Source organism: Ischnura elegans, chromosome 2 (assembly GCF_921293095.1).
Source record: "Ischnura elegans chromosome 2, ioIscEleg1.1, whole genome shotgun sequence".
Classification (NCBI taxonomy): Eukaryota; Metazoa; Arthropoda; class Insecta; order Odonata; family Coenagrionidae; genus Ischnura; species Ischnura elegans.
In genome coordinates, this window is record NC_060247.1 from 81033032 (window position 1) to 81043158 (window position 10127).

The following is a 10127-nucleotide window of genomic DNA, read 5'->3' on the forward strand; positions in this document are numbered from 1 at the left end:
CTCTAGTTTAAGTGTTGTTCTTGCTGTTTACGGAGAAGCGATTGCGGTACTCGCAATATTATGAATGGGCTTTGGAAGACGGGATAACCTGGTTAAGTTAGTCGTCTGCTGTGATATTTTGTGAATTGAACCGGAGTAGACGTTTGAGCATCCTATTCCCCGGTGCCAATAGCATCGTTTATTTATAGCCTCCTAAGTCTGAAATTTTATTTTCTTGATTCGGCAGTTTCACCGCCTCCTAAATATTCTTAGCAGATGTGCCTCGTGAGCTAGGAACTGTACTTTCGGTCGTAGTCGTCTGCGGGTGCTCTTTCATTTATCCAGTGAACTCATACTTTCATGAAGCCGTGAGCGATGCTCATCTTCAGGTCTCATCATCATGGTTGAATTTTTTGGAGGAAGAAGTTTCTCTCCCTCGGCTTTTGTCCTATTTTCTCGCTCGCCACGTATGTTTTTCCGCGTTTGATCAGCGCCGGATCCTACGCGCTTGGGGGCCTTTTGGCAGTACAAGCAGATGGTCCCCTTGCATGTATACCTGTACTGAGGCCCAGCGGTGCTCCTAAAACCCTTGGGGCCCATACCTGCTTTGCCTTATTGTTGGAGGAAACAACGGGTGAAATTCGCCGTGAAATTTGCTCCACAGATGCCTACGTTTATCACTTTTTAGGATATGAGGCCAAATAGAGGGGCGGAGAGGTAATTGGAAATACATCGAAGGAAATTAAGGAAGTAATCATGGGGTCATAGCGGACGTAAGCGCTCTTGCGAGACCGAATATGCTTCGATTAAAGAATAGGCGAATTCGTGGTGCATTTATCGGTTGAATTTTCAAAAAAATCTAGATTTCAACCGAATTAGTTGGTACAGGAAACCAGGCATTTCGAGGTTCTGGATCTGGTTCACCCTTCTTAATGACGAGGGATGTACACCGGTAATCATGGAAATAGTCTTCCGGGTAAATCGTGATAAAAATGCGTAAAAGTGGCTCTTGATTTCGGATTAGGTGAACCAAAGCCATTGCGAGCCGGTGACATTAAATCGCCCTGAGATGTTGTGGACCCCGCTCCACGAAACCCCGCGGTCCCCTAGCCGAAAATGTTTCAAGCTTAAGCGTTGAATTTAACTATCCCACAAATGAGTATCCTAAGATAATTACAAAGATTCCTTTATTCAAGGGAATATCGCGGAATAGCCTGCGATGTACCTTTTTCAGAGTCACCCGAAAGAGCACTGCGGGTGCGAAAATTCCTCGGAGGAGACATAATTTGCCTTGACCCGGAGTCGCCCTCGAAACCCACGAGCTCTCCGGATTCTCGCAAAACTAAGCAGAGCAATAAGATGTCGTGATAGTTGAAGCCTGTTTTTCACGGGGTACGAAATCGCACACCCTTGAGGAGCATCTTTTTCTCAGTCGGGCGAGCAATCATTATAGATTTGGAACAGGGTTTATGTCACCTCCCTGCGTTCATGCATTTTAAGGCTCTGCAGAATGCATTTTGAAATACTTGCACGTTCATGCGTGAATTAGGTCGTGCAATACGTGCCCAGTGTGAAACGACCTTGAGAGGTAGGAACACCTCGCGCAAATTTCGTGTGAACCCGGGTTTATATCCCGGTCAAAGCAAATAATATTTTCCTCCATGGAATTTTCGCACATAATGTGCACTTGCGGATGACTCTTGAAGGTCGGCCGGAGGCTGGTCCGCGTTTATTCTTGAATAAGACAATCTTTTTATTTATCTTAGGAGCCTCATTCGTGGGATATTTCAATTTAAAGCTGAATGAAAAATTTTCGGTTAGGGCGCGTGACCAGAAATTTGCTTCCGGGGGTGCTTGGATGTATGTGAGTTGCCTGCACTGATATTTTGTGGTCAATTCGCACGCATTAAAAACCATACATTTCATTAAGTCAGCGGTATGTATCGTTTGCTTGGTGCTGAAAGTTAAATTCATCGTTAGTTATTGGCAGGCATTATGAAATGTAACCACATAGAATGTCGTGATAAAGGATGGATGCGGATGTCGTGAAAGAGTATAGATGTGGTATTCCTTGAATAAGGCAATCTTTTTATTTACCTTAGAAGCCTCATTCGTGAGATATTTCAATTCAAAGCTGAATGAAAAATTTTCGGTGAGGACGGGCGCGCCAGTCGTTTCCTCAGCAGATGTATCGCGAGTAGTCGCCTCAAGCGAAAAAAAAAAAATTGGGGAGGGGAGGGGATTTGAAGCCCACAAAGCCCCCCTCCGAAGTGACTAGATTAGGGGAATAAGGAGGTTAATTTTGAGCGGGTACACTTCGTAATGCAAACATCTCATTCTACGCGTAAAATACGAAAGATTGCCTTATTGGTGAAGTTGCGCAGTGTTTAGGTGGCCGGGAAGAGGTAGATTTTTTTTGCGGATGTGCTCGGAATCGCCGGGAAAAGCAGAGAGGTGAGTTGACGCGCCCGACGAGGATGGTCGAGTTCGCACGGCAGATGAAGAAGGTCAAGCGGCTTGAGATGCGGCGCCCGCGCTCGGCGGTCATTATTTCGCTACCCCTTCCTCCTCCCCCCATAACCCACTCCCTCCACGCTTCTCCCGTGTCGCGCACCACGGAGCGACTCCGCCTCGTCCGACTCAAAAGTCAGCTCTTCTCTCCTTTCCTTTCCCCGCATCACGGTTGATCGCTCTCTCTCTCTCTCTCTATCTTTCTCTCCCACCGGTTCCTTTTTTCCCCTCCCCCTAGTTTTCTTTGAGTTCCTCCGGAACGTTCAGCGTCTTCACCTCCCTTTCCCCCTCCAAAATTCCCCTCCCCTCCCCCCCAATTGACCTCATCCTTTCGTTTATCCTTATCCTATCACTTTTAAGGCTTCCGTATGCTCCTTTATAAAATTTTTGTACATAATGTGTTCGAAATAGTGGGACAATGAGGGATGGAACAGACGCCAATGCTCGAGTTCGTCGCTAAAATTATGGTGTGTATGCTTTTTTATTCGCTCAAAGCTATAAGGAATTGTTTCAAAGCTTTTATTAATAAGGAAGTCATTTTGAATTGCTTAAAATATCATTTTATTTTTAAAATTTGTATGGCTTACGTTTAACAAAATTTCATATTAGCCCTGTCGCAAAATTAAATCATTTAGCTGTGGAAACTATGTCTTTTAATTTTATTCCACCATAAATTGGTGTAATATTTTTATTTCTTTTAAGAGAAGGTGGTTTATATTTTTTGAAAATCCTACCGATCACGGCATTAACATTTAAATTCCGTGGTAAATCCGGGGTTTTCCGAATACCTGAGTCCTTCTACGATCCTTCTGTTTGCCTGTCATCATTACCTAGATCCTCCATGTGTTTCTTACAAAATTTAGAACGTAATGTGGGAAATTATCAGGCATAAAACAAAATGTTCAATCGAAGGGATATAAAAGTGTAAATCTTAAAATCGACTCGCATTTCTGTTAATGCGTAGTTTTATTGCATGTATCATTACATACAGCAAAAGTGTAATTAAATAAATCCAGACCAGGTTTATATTGTGTAGCTGATGTAAGGATAATATCAGTCCTGTTGTGTATTCCATATCACTCCGTTACATCGACAATCGTGTGAAATGCTCTTTAAAAATATGAGACGTTCAGTATACTTGTAAATATGGAGACATATTGAGGTTTTAAACTTTATTCCATAATTGAAGCGCTCTAAATGTGTCAAATTCTAATAACTAATTGTAAGTGAGTAAATTCATCAAAGTCAAACTAGATTCAAAAATTTTTAATCGCCCTTGTATATTACGTTCAGTATCAACTACATATTGAAGTACACATTGCTGAACTTTCGGCAAAGTTCATTCGTGCTACTAGATGGAATTTAATTTAATTGAAAATTTATCTTAGCATGAAAATTCTATTACACGTTTTAATTTAGTCAGGGTAGCATCGAGAATTCTATAGAAATTCCTTACGTTCGCGTGACAAAAGAATTCATTTTTATTGCAAATCTTGGATTTCTGGAAATCTGTTAACGATGGGTGGAGACTCGGCCTCTTCCCCCTTCGGTTGACCCAGTCCTTTCGTTAACCCACACTCTCTCCCACCGAATTGCAAATGTGCCTGCGGGGTGTAAATAATTACCGACTCCGTGCGCCACGCCACGTCTTTTTTGTTTTATTTTGTTTTGTTTTCGCCGGTTCGGTGGTGGGCCTCTTCCACACGCTCCACTATGGTCCGCTCTTCTTCCCTTTGTTTCGTCCGGTGCGTGTGTGAGTCGACCTCGGCGACGTCACCGCGAAAATCAATCGTTATTCATTATTTATTTGCGTACCCACACGCTTCGGGAGAGGAGGGGGAAGAAATGCTCGCGTAACCTCCCCTCATCCCACCACCTTCTCGTCTTCCCCCTCCCTCTCTCTCTCCCGCTGTTGTCCTCCGGATCGCAAGTGCGCATGCTCGGAATTTTACTCCACACACAACCTCCGGGGTGCTTTTCCTTCTCTACCTCTCCCCGCCTTTACCCCCCTGCAGTGAGGCGACCTACAAGTAAGCCCGTACCCCTTCTTCCCCCCCTCCCCTGTTTGCTTGCTCCTCTTGAAGAGAGTAGTGGAGGTGGGGGAGGGGGGTGTAACCCCGCGGCAGCGTGGAATTCTGGAGAGGTCGGATTATCGCCGTGAGTTAAGAGTGTAGCTGGCTTACCTCGTGTAAGTGGGGGGGCGTGTTCTAATCCCGTTGGGGCGAAGACATTTTTCGATCTGTAATGCGAACCCCCACTCGGCTGCCTCGGGGCCAGGACTGGAGTATCCTACTCTGCTCGTGGGATGGGACCGCAGATCCCTTTTACCATGATCCATTTAGAAAGTTCCTCCGAGAAACTTTGTGAATAACATTTCTCGAGAAAATTTTGGAATTTAACTCTTCCAATTGGAACTAGTTTGTCGACGGTCGAACAAATAAAATGTGAGCACGTAACAGCTCTAATTTTTGATTTATCAGCGAATTAATGAGATACCATAAATCAAAGTACGTGTGTTGTTTAGTTGAATGAAAATGAGGCATATGTCGAATCACAGTACAGGTATTTGAATTTAGAAAAATTTTAAAATGACATTCATTAAAACATCACCTAAAGTTTTATTTACAACAATGAGTTGTTTAAAAATTTAACCTTTAGGGCCCCCGCGCACTGGCATCTTTTTCAAAGCAACTATTTAGTTGCTTTATGGAAGTTCAAATGAAACACACGGCATTGACTGTGGCCCCGCGCACGGGCAACTTTTTAGTTGCCGCAACTGCCGTGTGTTCCATAGGGACTTCCTCAAAGCAACTAAATAGTTGCTTTATAAAAGTTGCCAGTGCGCGGGGGCCCTAAAAAGCAATATTTTGGTTCCTGTCTGGATTTTCAAAGAATTTAGTAAGTGTTCAAACTTCTGTTTACGCATATATATATAGCAGCAGGGGATCAGGAGCAGGTGGGCGTGGTGGCTATAGTCATGACTCTCCATCCTATTGTTCCTGGTTCAAATCCCGGCTGTGGTGGATGTTTTGCTGAGACTGCGCGAACTCTGCTTGAGTGCTTTGTGAAGGAAACTTCAAATCTACATCTACATAATACCCTGCGAGCCACCTCTAGGGTGTTTGGCAGGGGGTGATCAATCACCAGCATGCAGCATGCATTTGGACTCCCACATGCACACCACACCGTCCAAAAAACGTCCCGTATAATAACAAACTACACTACTATATGCTGTTAGAAATAGAATAGAAATTCAGAAACATGCTTTAAGTTTTACATAGGTTAGTAGGCTACACTACAAGTCATACAATCTATTTACGAGGTCTATTGCTGCCGTTATAATCTCTTATTGATCGAGGAAAAAATGACATTCGAAATCTGTCTGTTCTGCAATCTATCTCTCTTATTTTATTTATATGATCTGATCTTCCGTAGTACGTTGGCGTCCGCAAGATATGGTTAACTTCGTCAGAAAAGACACTGCTCTTGAATTTATCTAAAAGGTTTAGTCTATTTTTCAATCTACGGTCCGACAGAGATTCCCATCCGAGTTTATCTAAGAGGTCAGTTACACTAACAAGACTATCGTAACGACCTTTCACATACCTGGCAGCTCTCCTTTGCACGCGTTCTAACTCTGTTATTAAGCCTTTTTCATGAGGGTCCCAAACACTGGCAGCGTATTCCAAATGTGGTCTAACGAGGGAAAAGTAGCTAATTTCTCTCACTTTGTCGTCGCACTTTCCTAATATTCTTTTAACAAAACCCATTTTACGATTAGCTTGACCGGTTATTTCTCGAATATGTTTATTCCACGATAGATCATTATTGAGTCTAACCCCTAGATATTTCACGGATTCAACTGCCTTTAACTGGGTGCCCCGAATGATATAGTTACGCTGTAGGGAGTTATTCTTCTTCCAGAAATTCATTACGACGCATTTTTCCAAATTTAATTCTAACTGCCAAGCATCGCACCAAGCTTGGATAGCAGCAAGGTCATTCGTTAGTTCATCTATATCTTTGCTGGAACGAATTTCTCTGTAAACTACAGCGTCGTCTGCAAATAATCGTAACTTACTCTGCACTACTTCGCCAATATCGTTTATATAAGGAAGGAATAGGAGTGGGCCAATGACACTACCCTGAGGAACGCCAGAAGTGACTCTAACCTCATTGGAGACTGCACCGTCTAATACTACTCTTTGGACGCGGTCGCTCAAAAATTCTCTAATCCAGGAAATGACATCTTCGTCTAGACCATAAGATTTCAGTTTTATCATTAACTTTCCGTGGGATACTTTATCAAATGCCTTTTTGAAATCAAGAAAAATCGCGTCTACTGGAATGTTGTCTTCCCCGGAGACTAAAATATCGTGGGCGAAAACCGCTAACTGAGTTTCGCACGATCTGCTTTTCTTGAATCCATGTTGAGTTCTTATTAATAAGTTTTGCGCGTCTAGGTGTTTCATTACCGAGCTGACTACGATGTGTTCAAGGACTTTGCAAGAGATGGACGTTAAAGATATCGGCCTGTAATTAGATGGCTGTTCCTTGTCTCCACTTTTAAATATAGGCGTTACATTAGCGATTTTCCAGTCATTAGGTACTTCGTGTTGCTTGATGGATTTACTGAATATTAACTGCAAGTAATGGGCAATTTCTGAGGCTACATCTTTATATACGCGAGAAGGGATTTCGTCTGGACCAGGTGATTTATTTGGACTAAGCGATTTCAATATATTTTCTATTCCGAGCGTACTAATGTCAATAGGTGGCATCTTATGTATACAGGGATTGTCATTGGTCTCGGGTGAGTTTTCGGAAGGCTCCGTGAACACGCTCTTAAAGTAGGACTCTGCAAAATGCAGCACTCCGTCCGTAGAATGGTAAGTTAATGCGTGTTTCCTCTGGCGTCTTTCTTTTAAAGCAGGCTAATGCCGATACCGGGTTTCTCTCCACCTCTCCTTACCTACCCCTCCCAAATGGTACAAATGATCTCAACGTCTCCCACCAAACAATTTTACCGGGGAAAATGACGTCTAATGTGAAGTCGTGTTCATGTAATTGGACTCTCATATTTGATACTATCACAGAACGATTCAATTAGTACCAACATATGATTTAAGGAGGCAAACTTTTAGTATTCTACTTCTCATCAAAATCTGAAAGGTCAAGCTATACTCTAGTATTATTTGCCATGGAATGTCTCATGTATACCCATGTTACGGAGCTTTTACCGATAATAACTTCCTCATTCCCTCCATACCTATTCTTGAGCATAGCTAGGGGGCCTTCAGCCCCTTCAAAAATTTTTACCTGTGGCGACTTCCCGCCTCACATCCCTTTAGGAGGCAGCTATCATGGGGCACTTACTCTCTGACTTACTGTCAACTGCTGGAAGTTGTTGACTGATATTAGGTTCTAAGATCTGAAATTGCCCAAAATAAGATACAGTATAATTTGGTCATAACGTTATTTAAGGGACCACACAATTATTGATGCTATATTAGAGTAAAACTATAAAAGGGTTATTTAACTAATTGATCAACAACGCAGGAGAAATAAAAAGTTACGATTTTTCATGAAATACATGCTTTAATTAAATTATTGGTGTAAATGCAACTAAATTTATGATAAATAGTGTTGTGAAAAAGTCATCAAAAAGTTTTTATGCGACTAATACAATATCATGTTTAAATAAAGGCAGAATACTGCATGTTTATAAAATGCAAAATTTACAAGCACGTTTCAATGAAGTCCTACTGCTCAAAGAAATTTGTAATTTTCTTTTGGACTGGCCTCTGTTGCTTAGAGCAGGGTTTTTTGACGTTATATGCGAGATTTTGGAATATATTGACGATAAATCCGAGGTTTTATCAATGCTTACACTTAAAGTTTTGGCGGGCCTTAGTAAGGAATGTAGTTATATCCGTGTTGACGTTACGACCGAGGCCGTAATAACCAAATTGTTCTGTAATATTAACTTCTTCGGATAGAACTCTGAAGATGTTTTGATAAATCTGGCGGATTTCGGAAACAAACTCCACTGATGTAGAATGTTAATTTTTACCGGCGTATAGGTTGAAGGAAAATTTCTCCGGTTTCCCACCGGGTATGGTATGGGGTAATTTCTCCCAACGTTTCAACGGCTGAGTCTGCCATCGTCTTTAGAGGTAGAATATTTACGGTATTATTTATTTATTTTAAAATAAAATCTTTTTTCTTCTTTCTTAAAAAAAAGACAGCCGTTGAAACGTTGGGAGAAATTACCCAACACCGTACCGGGATAGCCGATAAATTTTCCTTCAAACCCGACTGAGACCAATCCATAATAACTACGGTTGTTTCGGTAAAATCCAACGATGAATATAAATTTCAGAACCATTCAAAAGAATAAAACAACTTATTCAATGGAATTTCTGGATTTCCGAGGCTCGAGGATTGAAAAAATAGCCATACAAGCAATCCGAAAACAACCCAAGCAACCCCAGAAGAATATTTCTGGCTACCTTTCTTGTACCTACTGAGTGTGAGGGGATTGTCCCAATCCGGTTGAGGAGGAGAGAAATTTTTCGATCTGTAAGGCGAACCCCTTCTGGTGCCTCGAGTTGAGGAGCTCATGGGTGGAGTTTGTGCTCTTTTCGTGGGATAGGGCTCCAAGCCGTGATCCCCTTACCGTTTAAGTTCTAGGCTAATTCTGGCTGTGGACTTATTTCTCGTGCAGTCAAGCATTTCTAAATGCTTGGCTTGGGTGCAAAACCGATTTTTATCCATAAGAGGGCGTATTACTCCTGACTGCTGTGATTTCATGACTAAATACATGTGTGATAGCTACGCTACTGTCTTGAAAATTGGATGTTATGTAGGAAAAACCTTTCTAAAAATTTAATCTAGTGTTATATTGAGTTAAACATAAATTTGATTGGGAAAAAAATTACCTGTACTGGGGATCGAACGGCGAAGTTTTGGATATTCGAGCTGCTGCTATAAATTGACTCTAAAGTAAAGGCATGGCGCCGAAAGATAAACGAAAATACTCTCTTAATTGTAGGTACCATCTAAATATTTTATAATATTTTCGTCATATTTCTACGTATTATTGCTGGAAAATGAAAAATATTTGGCAAAAATGAGTCCAAAAATAATTGGTTTCAAATATCTTCGCAGACCATGTGAAATAGTTTCTAGGGTAGCAGCATGGTTGCGTCCCCTTACTCAAGATAAACTATGGCTATCTTCGTAAGTTTGCGAGGCAAATTTGTGTTACCTCGAATCCATGGGCAATTAAATGTATTGAAATAAATCTGTGTTAACTCTAGATTAAAACTTTATATATTCCAAATTATTTTAATATACTTTTAAAAGCGAATGCCTTTCTTGATAATGACTTTTGAATTTTTAACCCGGGAGAGGTATCCCAAGTAAAAAAGTTACGTGGAATTTACAAAGCTTTCATCAATACATTCACCTGTGACCTAATGGCCACCCAAGTGAAAAATCGTCTTCTAATTTGGGCATGCTTATTGGCCTTAAAATTTTTCCATCCTTCTTCGGAGATATCTTCTCTGGTATATCTAATGATCGTCTCACGTTGTTATCTCAGGAGTATTCGGCTATGATTAAGTTTCGAATCC